Genomic DNA, 27636 nt, shown 5'->3' with positions numbered 1-27636 from the left:
CCAAAACCTGTTACAATCAATCTATCTACAGGTATCTCTTCTTTCATCCATCACTGAGAATTGAATTAAATGGGTGGTAGGTCACATCTGTCCTTTCAAGCAAATGAAATCATCAAGGTCTTTTCTTCTTTGCCTGACTGAAGGTTACTGTGCATTCTGAAGTCTCCTTTCGCTATATGGACAGACTTTTTTTTAAAATATTGATGCTTGTGTGGCTGACCATCTGTCCAATCTATAAATCTGCTTCCCATTGACAGTGATGTCAAAATAAGAGACTGACTTTTCCTCCTCCCAGGAGGTGTTTTAGCTTGAGTCAGCTCTGTACTGAGAGTTTCATCCTTATTCCACACCATGCCTTCAGGTGATTCCTAGATAGAAATAAGAGCTGGCTCAGCGCTGAACATCTTCAGCTGGCCGTGAACTCCTATGAATCTGGCTTTCTGAACATGGCCATAGCTCAGCCTTTTACAATGCTATATCTTACACTTGAGCCACTTTCAAAATTAAAATTGTGTATGATTTGATGATTTGGGGACTTTTGGCCAACAATACACTTACCTAACCCTTATCTACCTAAACTAAATCATGATCTGCATATGGGCTGGAATCATATTAGTTGGGGTTTAATTAAGCAATACCACATGAGAGGGAGTGTTATACAGAATATCACCAAGGCTATGATTCGGTTACAGAGTGTGATATTGCAGTTCTGTAAAAAATCAAGTAAGTGGAATTTTGGACACAATATGGCCAAATGTTCTCTATAGTTTTGCTCCACTAACAGAAATGGATCCCAAAGAAGCCACACTCATTTTATAGCATGCTGGCTAGTTAGCTCACATTGATTTGTACATTCCTGTTTAAGGCACTTCATTGGATTAATTGGCATGCCTCTTTCCTTTTCATCATCATCTGACAAGCTTTCATATTTTAAGTCAAAAGTTATATTCCTGAAAAGTATGATTTGCCAGTCTGCTGCTAATTTTGCTAACACTACTGTCATAACTATTTCAAATTACGACAGGGAGTTGGAAAACACAGACAAGCAGAGTGATACAGTGAAACATCCCAGTGCTGCTGTTATGAGAAATATCAGTACTGTTGGAACACGACTCAACCAATCAAATTGGTGGACTGGAACTAACTGTTGTATAAATAGGGTTCATTGTGACCAAATTCCCAGAGATCCCACCCCACCCCAGTGGAAATCTTTCAATGGCTTTATTGAAATGTGTAATATTGTTGTACTTACAATGTATTTTACAATATCTTTTTGAATATAGGATGGTTATCATAGTTATTATTGGACATTTCACAATAGGATATTTTAATATGTATAGTTTTTATAGTAATCATAGGGTGTTTTGCCATAGGACATTACTATAAGCTATTTTATATCTGTCATTTTATGTTGATTTTAATTTTGTAATGCACATTTGATCATATGTAAATTTGTGCAGTAGAAGCAATTATCATTACTACTACTACTACTACTACTACAATGGTACTTTTGTTTGTTGGAATTTGAATTCCATTACAATTTCAAATCACTATATATGATATTTTGAGTTTTGGGATTTTGGCTGTTTGAGAACTAATTTTTCTGATTACTGGGCTGCTTTGGGCAAGCAAAACATGGCAGCCCAGGACACTGGAGCACAATTTCAAGCAGAAAGTGTAGTGGATATGAAATCCACTTCATTGGTAGTGGGTTTTTTTTTTTCATTTTTTGTTTGTGTATTTAAACAGATCACATTTAAATCTCCTATAGTTTCATATTTTAACTAAAGGATGTCATTCTACAATGTTGGGTTTTCTGAATTTGGTCTGGTGTTTCCCTCACTGCAGCCCTGTACAGCACTCTTTACGCAACAAACTATAAATAGTGATGTCTTTTACTTACACACACAAAGAAAGAAAGAAAGAAAGAAAGAAAGAAAGAAAGAAATGATGAACAAACAAGAATTTGTTGGAGCGCTACACTCACCAATTTTGAAACTTGTATCACTTAATCCATCTGTTCACATTTTGCAATTCATTTCACAACTTCGAACGAGAAGAAAATAATCTCAGGGATTTATTTATTTATTGTGGATTTACCTGGATTCTCTCAGCAAATCTGGGAGGGTTAGCGACCCTAGTTCAACACCATGTGTTGTGCACTGTATTTCTTCTGTGCTACTCAGACCCAGATTAGCTTGACAACCACTACTTTAAAAAAAATAAATAAATAAATAAATAAATTAAAAATACTCATTCACATAATTATTTTTCTGTTTCCTTCATGTTTTATATGGTGTTTTTATTTCAATTTAGTGCTTGGTTGTCACATTTTAGCAAATAAAGCACCTCATTGCAGTGTGCATTTTTAATGAGGAATTGATAAAATGTACTTTTAATCAGAGTATTTAGCTCACAATCAGTACACAACTACTGGATGTGACTACTGAAGAACAAATTATCCTGCTTTAGCTTAAATAACATCTCTGCAAGAAACATTCAGAGACACTTTCACTAATATGAATAGACATTAGCACAATAAGCTTAATGGTTTGAATTAACTAGGTGTATTCCATACACAAGCAGGCACAGACTAGATAAAAATACACAGCAGATCATTCTCCCACTAAAGTCTGTTCAGTCTCATGTATGCCCATGTCTCTTATTATACTCCAATTATTTTGAAAATTGTGCAGCGCTATCTTTAGTTCCTGCTCTGATAGGAATTCACTGCAAGAAGAGAGAGTCCAATACTGAGCATGAGATTATAGTTAGATCTGACTTCTTGTGTTTTGTCATCATTACCAAACCTGTTACACTGGCTTGCTTGTTATTGTGCCACAGTTCTAAAGTTTGTTGTGTGTGTGTGTGGTCGGGGGGGGGGCAAAGTCGGGTAACAGAGCTGCATGAATTGAATGCAAAACTTGAAACAAAACCATAACTCGGTGTGTTCTCTGAATAATTACCGAGGGGTGACTCATAAATAGTGCCAATGCAGTCTGATTGTGTAAATTGAGCTTGTTAGGGCTTGAAGAAGCATTCATGAGATCTCTGACCACTGTGCACTGATACAAGACTCAACCATCTACTACAGCCTGTTTTTAAGGAAGCCTGCTGCGTCTTTCACATGATTTAATGCTTGTGTGGTCAGTCTGCATGCTAAAAATGGACTTTATGGAGAATGAACTTTATGGGGCTGTGGTGATGGTTTGTGGTGGTAGGAGAGGGTGGATCTGGTGTGATTTGGAAAAAAAAAACAGTTGGGTAATTTATCTCAATGTTTTTGTTTTTTGAAGACATGGCAATTTCTATGTGTGTGTGTGTTTCTGTCAAGGCTTTGAGCAATGACTTCTCAAGGAGTGGCTTGAAATAGTGGGCAGTCATCCTGAAATATGATTTCAAAACAAAGAACTCTACTTAACAGGGTCTCACACTGGCAAATGTGTAACAATTTGAACAAATCACATTATATGAAACATTGTGAAGGTTAAGATTCAGGTCAAAGAAATTGTAAATGTTTGAAATTGAACAAAACTGTTTTGTTGAAATTCTTATCATTTAGGGAACAAGTTGTGATAAAATGTTCAGAATAAAACATTTGTTTCCTTTGCTAAACTTATTAACCCTATATAACTGCGTGACACTTAGCTGAAATAAAGAATATCATTGACAGGGTTTTGGAGAAGTCACAGACTTGGCTTTACTTATACCGTTCAATGGACGGGGGGAAGAAAACTCCGGAGAGAACAGGAATACATATTGTAATCTACAGAAAGCCCTGCGGAGATAAAATGTTAATGTCACACTAATATCTCGATCCACTTGATACATATCCAAGTCTGTTACACCTATAATGTTTGAAAAGGTGCAATAATGGGATTACAACATCAGTAATCATAACCCTGAGTATTTTTTATTGCTCTGTCTTATGTTTGACTGGGGAAAACCCACAGGATGTTGCTGCTTCTAAATTATGAATAAGGGCCAAACCTGATCTCTACTTTTAAGAAAGCAAATACATTTTACCAAAAGAAGATTGAAAAGAATATAGAAATGCTATACTGTCTAACATTGCCATGGCTGTCTGCCTGCAAAGATTGCAAGGTAACCGCTGGCACTTGTTACACCCATCATTGATTAACATAATCCATCAGTGACGAAGAGAAAATTACTAGCAGGCGGCACAGTGACGAATGTATTTGTCATCGTTATCATAAGTCATCTTTTCTAGAAATCCCTCCACAAATCCTGACGTTTGCCAAAATCCAACCCCAGTGAAGAGACGATGAGAAGCCAGAGTGTAAACTATGAGCATGTGCTTGTGACCAATAAAAAGTGACTACACAGAATGACTAAATGGGTGCCAAGCTTTTGGCCAATCACAATGCATCTTAATCAGCCTGGTGTGGTGGTGTAATTATCTCTGTGTGAACCACACAATGGCACAGTCTAAACTGATGAAGTTTTTTGGGGGCGGGCATCTTCAAACACTGAAGAGGACTTAAGGGCTGAAACAGCCATGGGGGAGGCACACTTGGAGCGCCTACTGTCCCTGAGCACATTGGACAGTGTCAGTAATACAGGCATCTGTAAAAACTGCCAAAATGAAAGTGCTGTCACCTGGCAAGAGACTGAAGGGAGCTATATTTTGGGCAGCATGGTGTGTTGAGTCCCTGTGACTAACACTGTGGCATCGTTAGGCCCCATCACTTGGGGCTATAGCCCTTGGATATTTTCACCCTCAAAAAAAAGTAAGAGATTAATAGAAAACAACTGAATTGGATGTCACCTGGGATTTTGAATGTTGTAATATATTAATTTAGCTTAGAATTGGTGTCTTTGTGGTCCTAAAGGAGAGATGTGTTTGTGAGAAATGAGATTTTTTGGTAAACTGATGATACATTTTACTAGTGATTATTTAAATCAATTATCACATGCCTCAGTTTCCTGAGACATTATGGGTGGTGGTGGTGATGATAAGGAAATAGAAACCAAAGTGAATTACATAAATTTAAAAAGAGCAGTGCAAAAATCGGTAATAAATGTGATAACCTTTGAATGTGTGTGGGTGATGTTATCTTGCAAAGTTAAGGGTGTAACAAGCTTGCCAACCTATCTGTCAATCTCCTTTAAAAAATATAAGCCCCAGGAAAACTTGACTTAGCTCCTGGTCTTTTCAATAGCTAGAACAGAAATGCCCCATGGCTAACTAATGTATGATGTAAAACACAGCGTCATTCTGTGTCCGGTTCATAAATCAATGGGAAAATCAAATTCCTTCACTTTTGGTTGATCCCAGATTCTTCTCGACTCTGTTCAATTGTAAATCAAGTTTTCTGTTGAAGTAAAGGCTAAAGGGAGTCCTAATACCTCTTTTGAATAATTCCATGATAAAATAACCTTAAGTAAGCTCAAAGTAAAGAGGTTTATTTTAGTTTGATGGTGCACAGGGTGCCCAAAATCAAGTCTTTCTTATTAGAGGCTGGAGTGGAGCCCAAATTTTATATGTAATGGAGAGGCCTGTATCTGTACAAATATTTGAATTTTGCCAGTTTGGTTGGTATAAACCTGTATTAAGTCCTCTTTAAGTCAGTAACTAAGAACAAATACAGACTAAGAAAAAGTGAAGAATAATTCTTGGACTTAATTTTTCAAGGAAAAATAGTGGAGAATATTTTTCAGAACTCATGGAATCAATTTTGTGCCAAAATGTTCATACAATACTTTTGAAATATCAAACAAAAACAACAAATCAAAATCCAAAAAAACCAAATAAAAGTCAATTTTTTTTAGACTGGAAAACAAATTATTCGTGTAATCGTGCAAAATATCAGTCTATTACTCTTCAGAAACCTTTTATTTTTGTTCCGCGTCTTTCTCAGTTTTGTTTGACGTAATTTATTTTGGTTGCGATTCCAGCTTTCTCGTTTGCGCTCCCTGACTTTTTGCTTGCAGTTTTGGCACAAACTTCACGTGTGGGTGGGCTGTCCAGGAATGCATTCCCATTGGGTAACTTGTGTTTGACTGACAGCTACGCTCAGCTATTCCCCCAGAGGCTGTTGTGGCCATTTCCTACTTGGATTTTGGCAGACTGTTTGACGAGTGACCGATCCATTGACGGTAAACAAGGATCGAGTGGACTTCAGTGGCGACTATGATATTGAATTTACACTTTGTTGAATTAATTCAATATCATAGTTGCCAGTGAAGTCCTTGTTTACCGTCAATGGATCGGTCACTCGTCAAACAGTCCGCCAGAATCCGAGTAGGGAATGGCTGAGCGTAACTGTTGAAATTTTAAAAGTGAAATTCTTTGCCATTCATGCTTGATGATATACAGCTTCAATTGATCAAAACTCTGGAATCTCTGGTGGGGTATTTTGCACTTCATAATGTACCACACACATTTTCAATGAGAGGCAGGCAGTCAAGTTTAACACCTGCACTCTTTTACTATGAAGCCACGCTGTTGTAACACATGCAGAATGTGGCTTGGCATTGTTCTGCTGGAATAAGGTGGGATGTCCTTGGAAAAGACATTGTCTGGATAGGAGCACATTACTCCAAAACCAGTATGTACTTCTTGGTATTAATGGTGCCTTCACAGATGTGCAAGTTACCCATGCGATGGGTATGAACACATCTCCATACCATCACATGCTGTTTTTTGAGCTGATAGTCAGTCAGTAATAGTGAATGGTCATTTTCCTCAGGACACAACGTTAATTTCCAAAAATGAGTCAAAATGTGGACTCATCAGACCACAGTAGACTTTTCCACTTTGCCTCAGTCCATTAAGCTTGGGCCCAGAGAGTTTGGCAGCGTTCATGGATGTTTTTGATGTATGGCTTCCGCTTTGCATGGGAGATGCAATCAAGAACTCTGTTTACTGACCATGGTTTTCCAAAGTGCTCTCAAAGCCCATGTAGTAATATCCTTTATACGATCATGTCAGTTTTTAATGCAGTGCCACCTGAAGGATTGAAGGTCACAGGCGTTCAGCATTGATTTTCAGCCTTGCCCATTACATGCAGAGATTTCTCTGGATTCTCTGAATGTTTTGACAATATTATGGATCGTCACTGGTGAAATTCCTAAATTTCTTGCAGTTATACATTGAGAAACATTTGTTCTGCAACACAGTTTTTCAGAAAGTGGTATATGTTGCCCCATCCTTGCTTGTGAATGACTGACTGAACCTTTCCAATTACCAATTATCCTGTTTACCTGTTGGATGTTCCAAACAGGTGTGGTTTTTAACATTCCACTACTTTCCCAGTGTTTTGTTGCTCCTGTCCCAACTTTTTTTTGGAATGTATTGTAGGCATCAAATTTAGAATGTGTGAGTGCATATTTACCAAAAAAAAAAAAGTTTATCTATTTGAACATGAAATATCTTGTCTTTATATTGTATTCAGTTGAACAGGCGAAGCATTTGCAAATCATTGCATTCTGTTATTATGTTTACACAGCGTCACAACTTTTTCTTTGAATCAGGGTTGTACTTTGTGACAAGTTTGTAATGAAGCAAAAAATTAGAGAAAAAGTGAAGGAAATATCGGTTGTGGAGACTGTTCTGGATTGAGAGCTAGAGGTACAGTATATGCATATTTTTAGTGTGCACTGCCAGAAATTGTCGTGTTTGCACTTGTTTGATGTCCCTAATGTAGCACCCCCTTGCTTTACCAGCACGAAATGGAGGTAGCTACCCTGAGATCTTTGTAGTCATCACTAAACAATTAACGTTAATTTTGAACTGTATGATTTTTTTTTATTTTGTCTTTTATACACTGGGTCTTAAATGATGTAGCAATATTAATTTAATTTATAATGTTCAATTCGGGGTGGCACGGTGGTGTAGTGGTTAGCGCTGTCGCCTCACAGCAAGAAGGTCTGGGTTCAAGCCCCGTGGCCAACAAGGGCCTTTCTGTGCGGAGTTTGCATGTTCTCCTCATGTCCGCTTGGGTTTCCTCTGGGTGCTCCGGTTTCCCCCACAGTCCAAAGACATGCAGGTTAGGTTAACTGGTGACTCTAAATTGACCGTAGGTGTGAATGTGAGTGTGAATGGTTGTCTGTGTCTATGTGTCAGCCCTGTGATGACCTGGTGACTTGTCCAGGGTGTACCCCGTCTTTCACCCATAGTCAGCTGGGATAGGCTCCAGCTTGCCTGCGACCCTGTAGAACAGGATAAAGCGGCTAGAGATAATGAGATGAGATGTTCAACTCGCATTTAAATGAAGAATTATTTCCAACTGAGTTCGTGCCCCTCTGTAACCTACAACCCTGATTCCAAAAAAGTTGGAACAAAGTACAAATTGTAAATAAAAATGGAATGCAATAATTTACAAATCTCAAAAACTGATATTGTATTCACAATAGAACATAGACAACATATCAAATGTCGAAAGTGAGACATTTTGAAATTTCATGCCAAATATTGGCTCATTTGAAATTTCCTGACAGCAACACATCTCAAAAAAGTTGGGACAGGGGCAATAAGAGGCTGGAAAAGTTAAAGGTACAAAAAAGGAACAGCTGGAGGACCAAACTGCAACTCATTAGGTCAATTGGCAATAGGTCATTAACATGACTGGGTATAAAAAGAGCATCATGGAGTGGCAGTGGCTCTCAGAAGTAAAGATGGGAAGAGGAACAAAAATCCCCCTAATTCTGCGCCGACAAATAGTGGAGCAATATCAGAAAGGAGTTTGACAGTGTAAAATTGCAAAGAGTTTGAACATATCATCGACAGTGCATAATATCATCAAAAGATTCAGAGAATCTGGAAGAATCTCTGTGCGTAAGTGTCAAGGCCGGAAAACCATACTGGGTGCCCATGATCTTTGGGCCCTTAGATGGCACTGCATCACATGCAGGCATGCATCTGTATTGGAAATCACAAAATGGGCTCAGGAATATTTCCAGAGAACATTATCTGTGAACACAATTCACCGTGCCATCCGCCGTTGCCAGCTAAAACTATATAGCTCAAAGAAGTCATATCTAAACATGATCCAGAAGTGCAGATGTCTTCTCTGGGCCAAGGCTCATTTAAAATGGACTGTGGCAAAGTGGAAAACAGTTCTGTGGTCAGACGAATCAAAATTTGAAGTTCTTTATGGAAATCGGGGACGCCATGTCATTCGGACCAAAGAGGAGAAAGACGACCCAAGTTGTTATCAGCGCTCAGTTCAGAAGCCTGCATTTCTGATGGTATGGGGTTGCATTAGTTCGTGTGGCATGGGCAGCTTACACACCTGGAAAGACACCATCAATGCTGAAAGGTATATCCAGGTTCTAGAGCAACATATGCTCCCATCCAGATGACGTCTCTTTCAGGGAAGACCTTGCATTTTCCAACATGACAATGCCAAACCACATACTGCATCAATTACAGCATCATGGCTGCGTAGAAGAAGGGTCCGGGTACTGAACTGGCCAGCCTGCAGTCCAGATCTTTCACCCATAGAAAACATTTGGTGCATCATAAAACAGAAGATACGACAAAAAAGACCCAAGACAGATGAGCACGTCATTGCATTCTGTTTTTATTTACAATTTGTACTTTGTCCCAACTTTTTTGGAATCGGGATTGTATTTCAACACACTGTCATACTAGTGTTCTCTCCAAATTAAACCCTTTAAGCTTAAAACACTTTAAGAGGAGCAGTTTATTAAAGTGTCTCGAGTTACAGACTTGGTTTAGAAATACAAATACACAGAAATATACAAAAACATTTAACTATTTACTATTATGTACACATTAATATACATCAGTCAATTTCAATAGCTGTCACTGTAACTTTCCATTCCCCCTTTGTTTTCAAAGCTCATGTGTTCAAAGTAAATGTTCATGTTAATTCAATTTTCAAAAGTTTTAGACCAAGTGTCTAAATAAACACTAAGCCGGCAATACACGACAAATATTAATAAGCAAAAAACTTCATAGTTCCCTGTTGCAGGCCTGAAAGTTACTCGGGCACATTGGAGCCTAAAACCAAGATGGCTGCTTCACCACGAGGGCAAAAATAAAACGTAGTACCCAAACCAGATGAAGTAGCCAGTGCCGCCTTCATGCAGGGAATGTGAAGGAAAGCGATGAAGAGGAGATTCCCACAGCAGCCATCATCCATGACATCAACTCGATCCAAAGCGCACTGTCTGGTTCTGTCTGTGTCCTCCTTGTCTGGGCAATAGGCTGTGTGAGTTCAGTTGGCAGTCCACAAACTTGTTCGCTCAGTCCAAGCACAGACACATCTAGCCACCAGCAGCTAATGCACTCAAACTTTTAACTTTGTTCTCAGGCAGTTAAACTTCTGATAGAAGTTATACTCCAACACTGACAAACTTTTTAGCCACTCTCCGTGATCTGGCCAACCATGCATACTAACTAAAAATGGTGGTTTAAGCGAATACACTAGCCATGTGTTCCCTGCTCCTCATTCACTTTCTTCCTGCTCCTCTCCTGGTCTCCCTTATTTCTCCCCCATTAATTTCCTGATAACGCTTGACCTCCAACTAACTTCTCATTGGTTCAGACAATACAAATAACATAAATGATACATTTCAATCCCTTTTTTCTTTGTGTACAAAACAAAAATATTCTTAAAGCATTTCCATTATTATGAAATTAGTATTAACAAACAAAATATAACACAAAGACACAATGCATGAACTTTAATCATGAAATTCCATACACTGCAATATATGCATGAACTATGCAAAATCACTCTGAATTTTTTTTTACCTTTTTGTTATTTATTCTATTTATTAACTTATTCTATTTCAACTATTTATGAACCTATAAACTATTATCTAATTTTCATAGGGCTACATCAACAACCATTTTGAGTCTAGCAAGCCAAATAAGTTCTTATAGAAACAATATTATGGTGCTTACGTTTTGCCGTCTCCTTGCCCCACATACATATGGCAAACAATTGGGGATCTGCTGTGCATGACAGCAGATGAATTTGATTTTGATTTCCTTTTGGACTCTCATTAGCTGTTTTTCATTGCTGTGTTTGCAACTATTTGCACAGGGGTTCATACTCTGATTTCAGTGCTGGGAAAATTTAACATGCATGAAAATATCAGAGCCTCAGCAGTCATTCACAGACTGAGAAAACCTCGTCACTGAACTGCTCACATTATGAGTGGTCGCTGAGCACCAAACTTAGTTGGAGACTGGGAAATCTTGTAGTGTGCTTTTGGTTTTGGGGCAAGTTTAACAAATGCAGTAGTAAATGCCTCAAGTGAGTTTTTCTAAAGCCATGTTACCGGTAGCTGAGTGTTCCTTTCTCATACAGTGAATGGCATGCTTTGAATGACAAGTTGTCAGATGCAATTGTGACATGAATATAAACCTAATCAATTACATACAAATTCAGTACTCAAAATGCCATTACATTATCCAAACAGAGAAGATTTTCACTTTGGGGTGTGACCATGTTTTAAAATGCTATAACTTTTATTTGTGATTGAAATGTCCAAAAAGGGAAACATTTCAGTTCAGGAAAGCCTGTAGTTTTCAGAACCACAGGCTTGTCAAAACAGATCTTCACTGACTTTTTGTACAAAGGGGTACTGTTATGCTGGGGTAGGTTTTGACCCCTTAGTTGCAATGAAGGGGAATCTTAATGCTACAGCATACAAAGAAATCCGATGTACAATTGTGTGCTTCCAACTTTGAGGAAAGTGTACACAAGTGTAACAGTCAGCTTTCCACAAACTCTGACCATATATCCACCCATCCATCCATTATCTATACCACTTATTTGTCAGAGTTGTGAGAAAAGCTGGAGCCAATCCCAGCTGACTTTGTGTGAGAGGCAGGGTAAACCCTGGGCAGGTTGCCAATCTATTGCAGGACTACTGTAACTTCTGATCATATAGTCAGTGGCTAAATTGGGTGTTGCCAGGAGGGGAAGCTCTTGTTTACTCATAAGCCCTTAAGGGGGAGCCCTTGTTTACTCATAATGATCAACATCCTTTCAAAACACCTTACTGTGAAAATAACCAAGAACTACTTGTAAATTATGTCCACACACTGTAGAACTTGGAATTATTAACTTTGTTCACTTTGGTGCACTTTTATCCGATTACAACAATTTCTGTCATGTCAAGGGAAAAATAACTGCTGTACAGTTTATGCTAAAATATGCAGTTAGAGCAGATTTGCAGTGGAGTACAGGCAACAAATTGTGAGAACATGATGGCATTAGTTTAAACATGTTTTTGATGTTGAAAAATTTTACTCTACACATGACTTTGGACTTCATTATTCTCTTCATTCCTCTTCAGCATTACCATAATCTTTTTTACAGAAAGCAAAATGACCAACTTACAATAAATAAATAAATGGGTCCTCTTCATTGTCAAATCTCATCTCTGTTCATTCAACCTCTGAATGAATTAACACAAGTAGCTGAGTTAACTAAAAAGCTGTCAGTGATTTACTCAGATATCTTTCACTTATCTTGCTCATAGACTAAGTATGAAATGATCTGTCCCTCTGCATAATACATGATCTGAGTTTGCCTTTGTTACCAGTTTTAGGCTTTATGTCTGCTACTGCTAAACTTGGCTTAATTTCAACTCATTTACGCAGTTTCTGGTATGATGTTTGCTTGAGAAGCTAAAAACAGACACTTTGAGTATGTCTGGTTTTACTAAGGCAACACACAGTTAATCCTGCTTAATAGATAGCTAAGTAAATTCACATAAAATGTGAGTTAACTCAGAAATTTTGAATACATACCACAGAGTAACGAGGTATGTATTCAAAATTATTTGACTGAATGTTGGAGTGCTATTTGCACTGTTAGACATGTTACCAGCATGCACAGGTGCGTTTAATAAATACCAGTAACCTATAAAGCTCATTATAGCCATCCACTCGGGTTGTACAAGCCAGTGCATACTTGGCACTGGTCCCACCAAGCCCAGATAAATTGGGGGAGAGTTGCATCTGGTGTAAAACTTATGCCAAATCAAATACATGGGTCCGGATGATTCGCTGTGGTAACCCCTAACAAGAACAGCCGAAAAAAAACGAAGAGGAACCTATAAAGCTCATTATTAGCACTGGGTGGAGGATTTGCCTCAAAAATCTCTTTTTGTAGTCCATGGTATTAATCATCAAGACCCATATGTTATTACATTTACTGAGGAAACAGTAAGATCAGCTCCAGTGGGCTCTGGCCAAATTTAACCCCTGCATATAGTGTAAAATATGTTTGACCACATGATTGGTTTTACCAGGCCGCAACACATTATGTGAAACATCAGGAAATTGCAATTTCGGTGGTGATTGGTGCTGAATGCTTTGTTTTGTTTGCTGGTGGTGAGTCAGGGTGGTGTGTTTAAACCCAGATATCACTCATTACTCTCAGAGTAGTTTTACCAAAGTTGTTGTACTTACTGCAATATGGTCTGAAAATGCACCATTACTCAGTCCTGTGAAGGCCATATCCAGGGATTTCCCAAGCTGCCCCAAATGTACAAAAGTGCTCCTGATTTACAGTAATATTCGATTTTGCAGGCGGCACGGTGGTGTAGTGGTTAGCACTGTCGCCTCACAGCAAGAAGGTTCTGGGTTCAAGCCCTGTGGCCGGCGAGGGCCTTTCTGTGTGGAGTTTGCATGTTCTCCCCGTGCCCACGTGGGTTTCCTCCGGGTGCTCCAGTTTCCCCCACAGTCCAAAGACATGCAGGTTAGGTTAACTGGTGACTCTAAATTGACCGTAGGTGTGAATGTGAGTGTGAATGGTTGTCTGTGTCTATGTGTCGGCCCTGTGATGACCTGGCGACTTGTCCAGGATGTATCCCGCCTTTCGCCCATAGTCAGCTGGGATAGGCTCCAGCTTGCCTGTGACCCTGTAGAACAGGATAAAGCGTCGAGAGATAATGAGATTCGATTTTGCAAATTGAGTTCAGTCAAGTCATAGTTCAGTATTCAAGTTTAGATATGATGTACATGACCATGCACAGAAGGTGAAATCACAGGGATCATGACTTGCAACTCTGCAAATAAGCCCCAGTAATCTGATAAATCCAACACAACACTTAGGTTAGCTTGACACTTGTGATAATTATGCAAAGGAGTGTTGGAGGGCAAAATGAGTCCAAATATTACTATTATGTTCAGCATCATGTGTACATCATAATATGCATTAGAAGTTTCATGCTTTGCTGTAATAACTGCTTTCAGTGCTGTAATAATTGTGTTCACTTGGAACTATGCATACATGCAGTGCAGTTACATGTGTGGAATAAGGAATTGGTGCGGACACTGCTGCTGTTTTTCTGTCAGTGTCCTTAGCAGGGGTTTCTTTCGACTCAGTGCCTGTGCTCCCTCATGCTGTGCTAAGCCTCTCTGTGGTGATAATGGGAGATGAGGGGACCAATTCAGAATGAGGGGAAGTGAGGCAATCTGTCAGTCCCCTAAGGGCATTCACAATCCTTTCTGCCTTCTGATGGCTGTATTTAGCATTGCCAGGCTTCCACAGGTCTTTTTGATAATATGCACACTCTGCTTCCTGTCTCCTTTAACCAATGTGCTCACTTCAAACACATCTATACTTGCCTTAATAACTCCTACATAGAGGTCACATTCATTTTCCTGTCTACACTTCTAATGCCTATATTTTACACACACACACACACACACACACACACACACACACACACACAAAACCCCGATTCCAAAAAAGTTGGGACAAAGTAATCTGTGATTGGAAGAGAAGAACTGGACTTGCTTGAAGATTCTTGAAAACGTTTTGCCTCTCATCCGAAAGGCTTCCTCAGTTCTGTCTGACTAATAGGGAGTATCAAGCATTTATCCTCTCATGGATCATCATAGAATCCGAATCAGAATGCTGATGGCTGCATTGTAGGTGGCTGATAAAAGATGTCATAGACACCCACCTCTGTTCAGTGATGCCAGTGTTCGACTGGTGCGGGAGTATGAGAGGACTTCCAGAAAACTGGCAGACATCTTAGCCAGAGAGGATCGTTCATTTTTGTCAACCTGGAACGACCATCACTGAACAGAGGTGGGTGTCTGACGTCTTTTATCAGCCACCTACAACGCAGCCATCAGCATTCTGATTCGGATTCTATGATGATCCATGAGACATCATAGAATCCATTAGACAAGAATGGGTTAACATTCCTATCCCTAAACTTGACCAACTTGTCTCCTCAGTCCCCAGACGTTTACAGACTGTTGTAAAGAGAAAAGGGGATGTCTCACAGTGGTAAACATGGCCTTGTCCCAACTTTTTTGAGATGTGTTGTCATGAAATTTAAAATCACCTAATTTTTCTATTTACATGATACATTTTCTCAGTTTAAATATTTGATATGTCATCTACGTTCTATTCTGAACAAAATATGGAATTTTGAAACTTCCATATCATTGCATTCCGTTTTTATTTACAACCCCGATTCCAAAAAAGTTGGGACAAAGTGCAAATTGTAAATAAAAACGGAATGCAATGATGTGGAAGTTTCAAAATTCCATATTTTATTCAGAATAGAACATAGATGACATATCAAATGTTTAAACTGAGAAAATGTATCATTTAAAGAGAAAAATTAGGTGATTTTACTGTAAATTTCATGACAACAACACATTTCAAAAAAGTTGGGACAAGGCCGTGTTTACCACTGTGAGACATCCCCTTTTCTCTTTACAACAGTCTGTAAATGTCTGGGGACTGAGGAGACAAGTTGCTTAAGTTTAGGGAGAGGAATGTTAACCCATTCTTGTCTAATGTAGGATTCTAGTTGCTCAACTGTCTTGGGTCTTTTTTGTCGTATCTTCCATTTTATGATGCACCAAATGTTTTCTATGGGTGAAAGATCTGGACTGCAGGCTGGCCAGTTCAGTACCCGGACCCTTCTTCTACACAGCCATGATGCTGTAATTGATGCAGTATGTAGTTTGGCATTGTCATGTTGGAAAATGCAAGGTCTTCCCTGAAAGAGACGTCTGGATGGGAGCATATGTTGCTCTAGAACCTGGATATACCTTTCAGCATTGATGGTGTCTTTCCAGATGTGTAAGCTGCCCATGCCACACGCACTAATGCAACCCCATACCATCAGAGATGCAGGCTTCTGAACTGAGCGCTGATAACAACTTGGGTCGTCCTTCTCCTCTTTAGTCCGAATGACACGGCGTCCCTGATTTCCATAAAGAACTTCAAATTTTGATTCGTCTGACCACAGAACAGTTTTCCACTTTTGCCACAGTCCATTTTAAATGAGCCTTGGCCCAGAGAAGACGTCTGTGCTTCTGGATCATGTTTAGATATGGCTTCTTCTTTGAACTATAGAGTTTTAGCTGGCAACGGCGGATGGCATGGTGAATTGTGTTCACAGATAATGTTCTCTGGAAATATTCCTGAGCCCATTTTGTGATTTCCAATACAGAAGCATGCCTGTATGTGATGCAGTGCCGTCTAAGGGCCCGAAGATCACGGGCACCCAGTATGGTTTTCCGGCCTTGACCCTTACACACAGAGATTCTTCCAGATTCTCTGAATCTTTTGATGATATTATGCACTGTCGATGATGATGTGTTCAAACTCTTTGCAATTTTACACTGTCGAACTCCTTTCAGATATTGCTCCACTATTTGTCGGCGCAGAATTAGGGGGATTGGTGATCCTCTTCCCATCTTTACTTCTGAGAGCCGCTGCCACTCCAAGATGCTCTTTTTATACCCAGTCATGTTAATGACCTATTGCCAATTGACCTAATGAGTTGCAATTTGGTCCTCCAGCTGTTCCTTTTTTGTACCTTTAACTTTTCCAGTCTCTTATTGCCCCGTCCCAACTTTTTTGAGATGTGTTGCTGTCATGAAATGTCAAATGAGCCAATATTTGGCATGAAATTTCAAAATGTCTCACTTTCGACATTTGATATGTTGTCTATGTTCTATTGTGAATACAATATCAGTTTTTTGAGATTTGTAAATGATTGCATTCCGTTTTTATTTACAATTTGTACTTTGTCCCAACTTTTTTGGAATCGGGGTTGTACAATTTGTACTTTGTCCCAACTTTTTTGGAATCGGGGTTGTGATTATATATAAAATTACACACACCACAGTTGTGATCAGAAGTTTACATACAGTGACATGAATGTCATGGCAATATTTGGGCTTTCATTTATTTCTTTGAACTTTTCTTTTTCTGTGGAAGAACAACTGTACAAGCATGCATCTTTAAATAAAACCACACACACACACTAGAATTTGGTGCACAAGTTTTCATTTTTGGGGGGTTTTCTGAAATCAACACAGGGTCAAAATTATACATACAGGGTCAAAAATTTACATATGCTCACTGAGATTATTAATTCAAAGATGCTGAAACTTCCAAAATGTCCCTCAACTCGCCAAGACCAAAGTTCCTTAACTTCCTGTTGGTGATCATGATTGACTACAGCTGATACTGTAGCTTCTCTGTGCCTTCATAAAAAGAGTTTGTTTACAGCACTCATTGGATTGATCAACACACAAAATGGGTACGTCCAAGGAGCTCAATGCAGATCTGAGAAAAAGGATCACAGAATACACAACTCCAGAATGTCTCTTGGAGCCATTTCTAAACAACTGCAAATTCCAAGATCAGTTCAAACAATTGTATCAAAGTTATTGTGAAGTGTAGTCACTTTTGCCAAGCCATTTTGCTTCAAGAAAACCCAAACTGTTACCCTCAGCTGAAAGGAAGTTGGTTTGGATGGTCAGGAACAACCTGAGAACCACCATGGCACAGCCCTGCCATCAATTGGAAGCTGATGGATCACTGTCTACAGTTCAGATCACCATGGACTAAGAGGCTTCTATCCAAGAAATAGCCCCCTGCTCCAAAATTGACACCTTCAATCTTAAAGTTTGAAGCTGAGCACACAGACAAAGAAAAAGCCTTCTGGAGGATACCTGTATGGTCAGATGAGACAAAGATTGAGTTGTTTGTTCACAATGACCACCATGTACAGAGGGACACTGAAACCAGCTGGTGGTGGTTGGATCAACATGCTCTGGGGCTGTTTTGCTGCCAGTGGAACTGGTTCATTGCACAAAGTGGATGGAATAATGAAGAAGGAGAACTGCATCAGAATTCTTCAGCATAAACCATCAGAAACTTGAACATGACTCAGGACTTGGGAGTTACAACAGGACAATGAACCCAAACACGCATCAGAGCTGGTTGTGGAGGATAAAGCAGGCTAATATTAAGCTTCAAACAAGTCCTGACTTCAACCCTATTGAAAATATATGGACCGTGCTTGTAAGTTCAGTCCATGCCAAGAAAAAAAAAAAATTTAATTGAACTCTACCAATTTTACCATGAAGAGTCATGAAATATCCAACCAGAATTCTGACATAAGCTTGTTCATGGTAAACAAAAATGTTTGGTCAAGGTGAATCTTGCGAAGGGACATTTTACCCAAATATTAGGTGTGCTATATGTATATTTTTGACCCTGTGTTGATTTCAGAAAACCCAAAGAAAATTAAAACTTGTGCACCAAATTCTAGTGTTTTTTTTTTATTAAAGATGTATGCTGTACATTCTGCCACAGAAAACAAACAGTTCAAAGAAACTACTGAAAGCCCAAATATTGCCATGAGATTCATGTCACTGTATGTAACCTTCTGACCACAAGTGTTTATGTATAGTGTGTGTGTGTGTGTGTACGTACATGCAGTGGTGCTTGAAAGTTTGTGAACCCTTTAGAATTTTCGATATTTCTGCATAAATATGACCTAAAACATTATCAGGTTTTCACACAAGTCCTAAAAGTCGATAAAGAGAACCCAGTTAAATAAAGGAGACAAAACTATTTTACTTGGTCATTTATTTATTGAGGAAAATGATCCGATATTCCATATCTGTGAGTGGCAAAAGCATGTGAACCTCTAGGATTAGCAGTTAATTTGAAGGTGAAATTAGAGTCAGGTGTTTTCAATCAATGGGATGACAATCAGGTGCGAGTGGACACCCAGTTATATTTAAAGAACAGGGATCTATCAAAGATTTCCGTTTTTTTCCGTTTCTGGTTTCCGGTTAAGAGTACGTTGTGTGCATTCTGGCTGCCGCTTCTCACCAGAGCTTTTTTTTATTTTATTTTCTCTCCTTTTTTTAATTAATTTTTTCTTTTTTCTGTGTTTGAGTGTTTTTGTCCGCCAGTGGTGGTGTAGCTCCGGACCCAGTTTTGGGTGTCGGTTCACTCCAGGCCTTGGTTCGCTGTGGGTGATGCCTGTGCTCCCAGCTATGGACTGCAGTGAGCTCGTTGCTCATTTTAACATCGTGGTTGTCCAGCGCTCTGTGCTTTAATGCTTGGCATGATGTTCCGAGCGATGTTGCTTGGTGGCGTCGCGGCAGCTGTGCAGGTGGTTTGGGACATACCAGTGCTCTGCATGGCAGTGCTTCTGTGCTCGCTTTGTGGATCCATGGCGTGGTGTTTGAGCGATGTTGCTGGCGGCGGCTGTGCTGGAGACGTGGGACTTGTTTTCATGCGCCTTTTGGTGGGACTGTGGCTGCTACACCACTGGAATGATATCCTGACCTCTATTTGGTGGACTTTTTTCTGCCTATTATTGTAAAGCGACCTTGGGTTTTGAGAAAGGCACTATATAAATTAAACTTATTATTATTATTATTATTATTATTATTATTATTATTAAAGTCTGGTCTTCACAATACATGTTTGTGGAAGTGTATCATGGCACGAACAAAGGAGATTTCTGAAGACATCAGAAAAAGCATTGTTGATGCTCATCAGGCTGGAAAAGGTTACAAAATCATCTCTAAAGAGTTTGGACTCCACCAATCCATAGTCAGACAGATTGTGTACAAATAGAGGAAATTCATTACCATTGTTACCCTCCCCAGGAGTGGTTGACCACCAAAGATCACTCCAAGAGCAAGGCGTGTCATCGTCGGCGAGGTCACAAAGGACCCCAGGGTAACTTCTAAGCAACTGAAGGCCTTTCTCACATTGGCTAATTTTAATGTTCATGAGTCCACCATCAGGAGAACACTGAACAACAATGGTGTGCATGGCAGGGTTGCAAGAGGAAAGCCACTGCTCTCCAAAAAGAACATTGCTGCTCGTCTGCAGTTTGCTAAAGATCATGTGGATGAGCCAGAAGGCTATTGGAAAAATGTTTTGTGGATTGATGAGACCAAAATAGAACTTTTTGGTTTAAATGAGAAGCGTTATGTTTGGAGAAAGGAAAACACTGAATTCCAGCATAAGAACCTTATCCCATCTGTGAAACATGATGGTGGTAGTATCATGGTTTTGGCCTGTTTTGTTGCGTCTTGGCCAGGACGGCTTGCCATCATTGATAGAACAATGAATTCTTAATTATACCAGTGATATCTAAAGGAAAATGTCAGGACATCTGTCCATGAAGTGAATCTCAAGAAAAGGTGGGACATGCAGCAAGACAATGACCCTAAGCACACAAGTTGTTCTACCAAAGAATGGTTAAAGAAGAATAAAGTTAATGTTTTGGAATGGCCAAGTCAAAGTCCCGACCTTAATCCAATCAAAATGTTGTGGAAAGACCTGAAGCAAGCAGTTCATGTGAGGAACCCCACCAACATCCCAGAGTTGAAGCTGTTTTGTCCGGAGGAATGGGCTAAAATTCCTCCAAGCTGGTGTGCAGGACTGATCAACAGTTACTGGAAATGTTTAATTGCAGTTATTGCTGCACAAGGGGTCTTACTGAAGCAAAGGTTCACATACTTTTGCCACTCACAGATATGTAATATTGGATCATTTTCCTCAATAAATAAATGACCAAGTGTAATATTTTTGTCTTATTTGTTTAACTGAATTCTCTTTATCTACTTTTAGGACTTGTGTGAAAATCTGATCGTTTTAGGTCATATTTATGCAGAAATATAGAAAATTCTAAAGGGTTCACAAACTTTCAAGCACGTGTGTGTGTGTGTGTGTGAGAGAGAGAGTGAGTCTGTGACATGCTAGCTATTGTATGTTGACCTGAATGCAAGGGTGAGAACTTTTCTGTTTTTCTCATTTAACATGTAGCTACTGATGCAGCTTTGGTATTGACGGGTGATATAGACCAAAGTATCGAGTGCTTGTGGTTTATTGCAACAGTTTTAAAATTAATTCTTCAAATTATCCATTTTAATAAAAAAAAATTGGTACATCTACTGCACTACTAGAGTACAAGTGTACCTTTCTCTTTTCAGAGAATCCAGTATCTCAAATTATTAGAATATTCCCTAAGAATATTCTTTTTCTCCCCCCCCTTTTTTTTTGTTTCCGTTTCCGGTTGAGAGTACGTCGTGCGCGTTCTGGCTGCCGCTTCTCACCGGAGCTTCTTTATTTTATTTCTTTTTCTTTTTCTATTTTTTTTTCCTGTGTGTTTGTGTAGTTTGATGTTTGTTTGAGTGTTTTGTCCGCCGGTTGTGGTGTAGCTCCAGACCTAGTTTGGGCATCGGTTCCCTCCAGGCCTTGGTTCGCCGTGGGCGATGCCTGCGCTCCCAGCTGTGGATTGCAGTGAGCTCGTTGCTCATTTTACATCATGGTTGCCCAGCGCTCTGCGCTTAAATGCTTGGCGTGATGTTCTGAGCGATGTTGCTCGGTGGTGTCGCGGCGGCTGTGCAGGCAGATTGGAACACACCAGCGCTCTGCGTGGCGGAGCTTCTCTGCTCGCTTTGTGGATCCATGGCGTGGTGTTGAGCGATGTTGCTGGCGGCATCACGGCGGCGGTGCTGGAGATGTGGGACTTGTTTTCGTCCGCCTTTTGGTGGGACTATGGCTGCTACACCACGGGAATTACATCCTGACCCCTACTTGGTGGACTTTTTACTTTTTATTTATTTATTTATTATCTATTTTTTTTTTCTTTTGTTTATAATTGTAAAGCGTCCTTGGGTTTTTTGAAAGGCGCTATATAAATTTAACATTATTATTATTATTATTATTATTATTATTATTATTAAGATCAAGAAATATTGATATTGGTACATCTACATGCACTACTAGAGTACAAGTGTACCTTTCTCTTTTCATCTCAACTCTTGTGTCTGTGAGGCTCAGACAGATTTGTCTGAGCCTCACAGGCACGATTTTTGTCATGATCAGGATGGAAAAGCAGCTAATTGAGTGACATAATGATCAACCTTAGTTAATGGACTGGTCAAGTTTAAAAATGACTGACCTGTCCAGCACAGAGCTCATTTTCAGCTTGAACCACTATAGCACTGTCATCAGTATATGTGTATTGATAGAATTTGGTTAGATAGAGTATTGGGAGGGAAAAGGCCCAGATTCTGTCTATGTAAAGAATAGGCCATCATGCCCCTTTACACTCCATAATATTAAGTGAAATTTGACATCTTCATTCAGCTCCTCTCATTCCCTTTAAGAATCGAATGTGTATAGTGACATTTTTTTAATGACGTGATTTAGATTTCACTAATATATTTATCAAATTTTCATGGTTGCAATAACCAGCTGACTGACGCAGCATACAGAAATCTTTAAGTTTAAGAAGTCTTCATTGGAGAAGTAGAAAACTAGGTGAAAATAATATTCGGAAAAATGTCAATAGTGAATTTGGACAGCAAAATCACACAACTGATTATGCAGGGGGAAAAAATTAACCAAATTCTGCTATAAACTTCGAGAAGAACTTTTAAATTGTTGGCATTAAGATCTGAATCTCAAATTGATTCAGCATTTCAAATGCTAATAAGAAGGCATATGTATATTTGTGTGCGTGTGTAAAAAGAAAAGGAAGGGTGATACTGTTTGCATGTGTAAATGAGAGGGAGAAAAAATGAGGGAGTCAGAAAGAGGAAGGCAACAAGGGTGAAGCGTCTAAGAGTCGAGCCAGTAGCCCACCAGCCAGGCTCAAAATCAAGAAGCACAGAAGTTGTTTCTTGGCTGACAAAAGTAATTAATCCTCCTACTCTGTAAAAGTGAATTGGATTATTTGGCTGAGGCAGAGCTAATTTCATGTACAGTGTTGTCTGTGACACAAACCTGACCCCCTGCACTTGTCCCTCAGGGATGCTATCAGTCGAGAGTGCACTCACCACTCCTTATTTTCATTATTTTTAATTCACTTAATAATTTATGGAAAAAAATCTATGAAACTTTAATGTCTGCATCAGATGCTGATCCTCAACCTGAAATAATAATAATAATTATTATTATTTATTATTTTTGTTATTATTTTAGTGTCTACTGTAATGCCTTGTAGTATCTCATCTCATTATCTCTAGCTGCTTTATCCTGTTCGACAGGGTCACAGGCAAGCTGGAGCCTATCCCAGCTGACTACGGGCGAAAGGCGGGGTACACCCTGGACAAGTCGCCAGGTCATCACAGGGCTGACACATAGACACAGACAACCATTCACACTCACATTCACACCTACAGTCAATTTAGAGTCACCAGTTAACCTAACCTGCATGTCTTTGGACTGTGGGGGAAACCGGAGCACCCGGAGGAAACCCACGCGGACATGGGGAGAACATGCAAACTCCGCACAGAAAGGCCCTTGCTGGCCACGGGGCTCAAACCCGGACCTTCTTGCTGTGAGGCGACAGCACTAACCACTACGCCACCGTGCCGCCCGCCTTGTAGTATTGATGTGGAAACTCGGAGCGAAGTCAAGGCCACTATTTAAATGCTAGATGCTGACATTTTTAAGGTATGTATATGCCAGGCTCATGGCTGATGAGATCTGCTGTCCGAGTATTCTTGAGGTATTATTTTAACCATGTCACACTGATCACAAGCCTCTCACAGGATGAAAATGTGTAATCCAGTCAGCACAAGAAGTCTATTTAAAGACATAATTACAGTCATTGTCTAACATGGGACTTAATTAAGACCATCACACTATTACATGCAAATATGTCAAAATGCCTATGAATGTTTGCACGCGCACACATGCACATGTGCAAGAGTTAAACTGTGTCACGGATATCCTGTTTCTTTCACACAGTCATCTTGCTGATACTGAATGCTGTTTGACATGCAGACCAATTTAACCCCATAATTCTGCAGCACTTCCTTGGACTGGACACCACATGGTATACAGCTCTGAGACATCTGAACAGCCATCCTTTGGCCTCAGAATTTGACACGAGCCAATGCAGTGTGGATATGATGGGTGATGTGGTCATATTTTCTAGTTCTAGTAAGGACTCTTACTGCTGCATTTTGAACTAACTGGAGCTTGTTTATGCACTTATTGGAACATCCAGACAGTAAGGCATTACAATAATCGAACCTGGAGGTAACAAAAGCATGAACTAGTTTTTCCGCGTCATGTAGTGACATTAAATTTCTTATCTTAGCAATATTTCTGAGATAAAAGAAAGCTATCTGGGTAATGTTATCGATATGAGTTTCAAATTAAAGACTGGGGTCAATAATCACCCCGAGATCTTTTACTGCTGCACATGAAGAAACAGAAAGGCAATCCAGAGTTACTGTGTAATCAGAAAACCTACTTCTAGCTGCATGTGGTCCTAGTACAAATACTGCTGTCTTGTCAGAGTTGAGCAGAAGGAAGTTAATAAGCATCCAGTGTCTGTCATTTACACATTCCTCAATTCTATTAAGCTGGTGTCACTCATCAGGTTTTGCAGAAACATACAACTGTGTGTCATCAGCCTAACAATGGAAACTAATACCATGCCTACGAATAATATCACCCAGAGGTAACATATATAAAGAAAAAAGCAGTGGGCCGAAGACAGAACCTTGTGGAACATCAAACTTTACCTCAGTATGTCTAGAAAAATCACCATTAACATCAGCATACTGATAGCGATCAGTTAAATAAGAGCTGAGCCAGGAGAGGGCTGTTCCTCTAACTCCCACAACATTTTCTAGTCTATCCAGAAGAATGGAATGATCAATGGTATCAAATGCTGCACTAAAGTCAAGCAACACAAGTAGCGAGACACAGCCCTGATCAGATGCCAACAGTAGGTCATTTACTACTTTAACCAGTGCTGTCTCAGCGCTATGATGAGGTCTAAATCCTGACTGATACATTTCATGGACGTTTTTCCTATGTAAATATGAGCATAACTGCTGTGTGACAGCTTTTTCTAGGCTCTTGGAGATAAAGGAGAGGTTTGATATTGGCCGATAATTGGACAGCAGAGATGGATCAAGGTCAGGATTTTTTTTTTTTTTTATCAGGGGTTTGATAACTGCAAGTTTAAAGGATTTGGGTATACAGCCAATCCTAAGAGAATAATTTTATTATTTTTAGAAGCAGTTCAATTACTTCAGGTATTATCTGTTTGAATAGATGTGTAGGTAAAGGATCTAGTACTCAAGTTGAGGATTTTGATGTGGAGATTAATGAAAGTAGTTTGGTTTCTCTAAGGTGAGTAAAACATTCTAATTGCTGATCTGATACAGTTATATTGTTAACTACAGGGTTACTTAAATTGTCACTTCAGTTGTCTGACCTTAAATTAGTAGTTTGAATTTTTTGTCTGATATTTTCAATTTTGTCGTTGAAAAAATTCATGAAGTTGTTGCTCTTACATACTGCAGGTGTGCATGTGTCTATAGTGGTCCTTTTCCTGGTTAATTTTGCTACAGTATTAAATAGGAATCTAGGATTATTTTTGTTATCTTCTATTAGGGAAGAGCGATATGTTGATCTAGCAGCACTAAGAGCTTTTCTATACTTCAGGAAGCTCTCCTTCCAAGCTAATTTGAATGCTACCAATTTTGTTTGATGCCATTTACGTTCCAATTTTTGAGTGGTCTGTTTTAAAGTGTGAGTGTCATCATTATACCAGGGTGCTATTTTTTTTTCCTCTCGGATCATTTTCCTTTTAAGTGGAGCTACATTATCTAAAGTATAGCGGAACGTTGATTCTACTTCAGTTGCCTGATCAAGTTCTGCGGGGGCTGACAGTGACCCAATCAAAGTTGATAACTCTGGGAGATCATTTATAAAACTCTGTGCAGTAGTTGATGTGAATGTACATTTAATACAGTAGCATGGTGAAGTGCATATATTATTACTCAGACATATTTTGAATGAGATGAGATGATCTGAGAACTTCAGACTGTGGAAGTGTGACTATATTTTCTATGTTTAACCCGAATGTTAGTATTACATCAAGAGTGTGACCACCATTATGGGTCGATCCAATAACACTCTGATTAACCCCTACTGACTCTAAAATGGACACAAACACTGTTTTCAAAGGGTCTTCTGGGTTATCAAAGTGAATATTAAAATCTCTGACAACTAAAGCTTTGTCGAAGGAAATAACCAGGTCTGAGATAAAATCTGCAAATTCAGACAAACTCAGGATATGGCCCTGGGGGCCTGTAAATAATAAGTAACGGAATTAACTAGGTAGACTTATGTTTCGAGGCTACATACATTATATTAGTATGAAGAACTTCAAATATATTAACTTTATAACCAGGTTTGTGTGTTACACCTTGATAATCATTATAAATAAATGCGTTCCCGCCTCCTCTGCCAGTTAGACGAGGCTGGTGTATATAACTTTATCCAGGAGGACTAGCTTCATTTAATGCTATATATTAATTTGGCTTTATCCATGTTTCTGTTAAACACAGTACATTAAACTCCTGATCAGTAATAAGTTCATAAAAAATTAGTGCTTTAGATGTAAGAGCTCTAATATTTGATAGCCCTACCTTTAGATCAAAGGTGCTGGCAGCAGCTGTACAGTCAGTATGATCTAATTTTATATTGATTAGGTTACTGGAACAAACTGAGTATTTCTACCTTTTCGTTTAGCTCGGAAAACAGACACAGTCTCAATGTAGTGGACCTGAGTGATGACTCTGTGCAGCTAGCAGACAGTTGGTTTAACCTGTTTGTCTGCTCCCTGGCCTTGGCTCTGGATTATCAGAAGTTAACTAGACCTGTTCTGATACTATGAGCTATGCTGCAAGAAATGAGAGCAACACCTTCCCGAGTGGAATGGATACCATCCCACCCTAACAGGCCAGCAGTGCTCTCAAAATTAGTCCAATTATCTATAAAACCCACACTGTTTTCAGAGCACCACCTGGACAACCAGCAGTTCAGTGACCATAACCTGCTGTAAGTTATATCACCACACCGCATTGGGATGGGGCCAGAGCATTCTACAGCATCGGACATCGTCTTTGCTAATTTAAACACCTCTACAAAGTTACTCTTAGTAACCTCAGACTGAAGAAGGCATGTACTGTATTATTAGTTCCTACATGGATAACTATCTCTGAGAACCTGTGCTTGCCTAGGACCCTAAAATTACCTGCTGTGTCTGTCGCCCTGGCTCCTGGTATACACCTGACTAAAGTTGCTGGTGCCCTTAGAGGCCTAGCTAATTTCACGTGCCATATGATAGAGTAAACCGGCGAGTGGCCTAATGGTTAGCGTGTCCACCTCTTGATCGGGAGATTGCGAGTTCTACTCACGGTCAGGTCATACCAAAGACCATTATAAAAATGGTGCCTACTGCCATCTGGCAAGGCACGCTGCAATACAGATGCAAGTGGGGAGTCAAACTCTCACGGTTACCAGAGGACTAGCCCCCCACTGTAACCCTAGCTATGTAATATAG

At 39.5% G+C, this 27636-nt stretch overlaps 1 protein-coding gene across 4 annotated transcripts in view; it reads left to right on the top strand.

Annotated features, from left to right (window-relative positions):
* Positions 1 to 27636, top strand: part of tsnare1 (T-SNARE Domain Containing 1) — a 437024-nt gene that overhangs the window by 41324 nt on the left and 368064 nt on the right. The window lies entirely within an intron of this gene.

The sequence above is a fragment of the Neoarius graeffei genome, chromosome 5, assembly GCF_027579695.1.
Source record: "Neoarius graeffei isolate fNeoGra1 chromosome 5, fNeoGra1.pri, whole genome shotgun sequence".
In the NCBI taxonomy this organism is placed as follows: domain Eukaryota; kingdom Metazoa; phylum Chordata; class Actinopteri; order Siluriformes; family Ariidae; genus Neoarius; species Neoarius graeffei.
The sequence above is the reverse complement of the archived record's forward strand: the minus strand, read 5'-3'. Positions and strand labels throughout refer to the sequence as shown.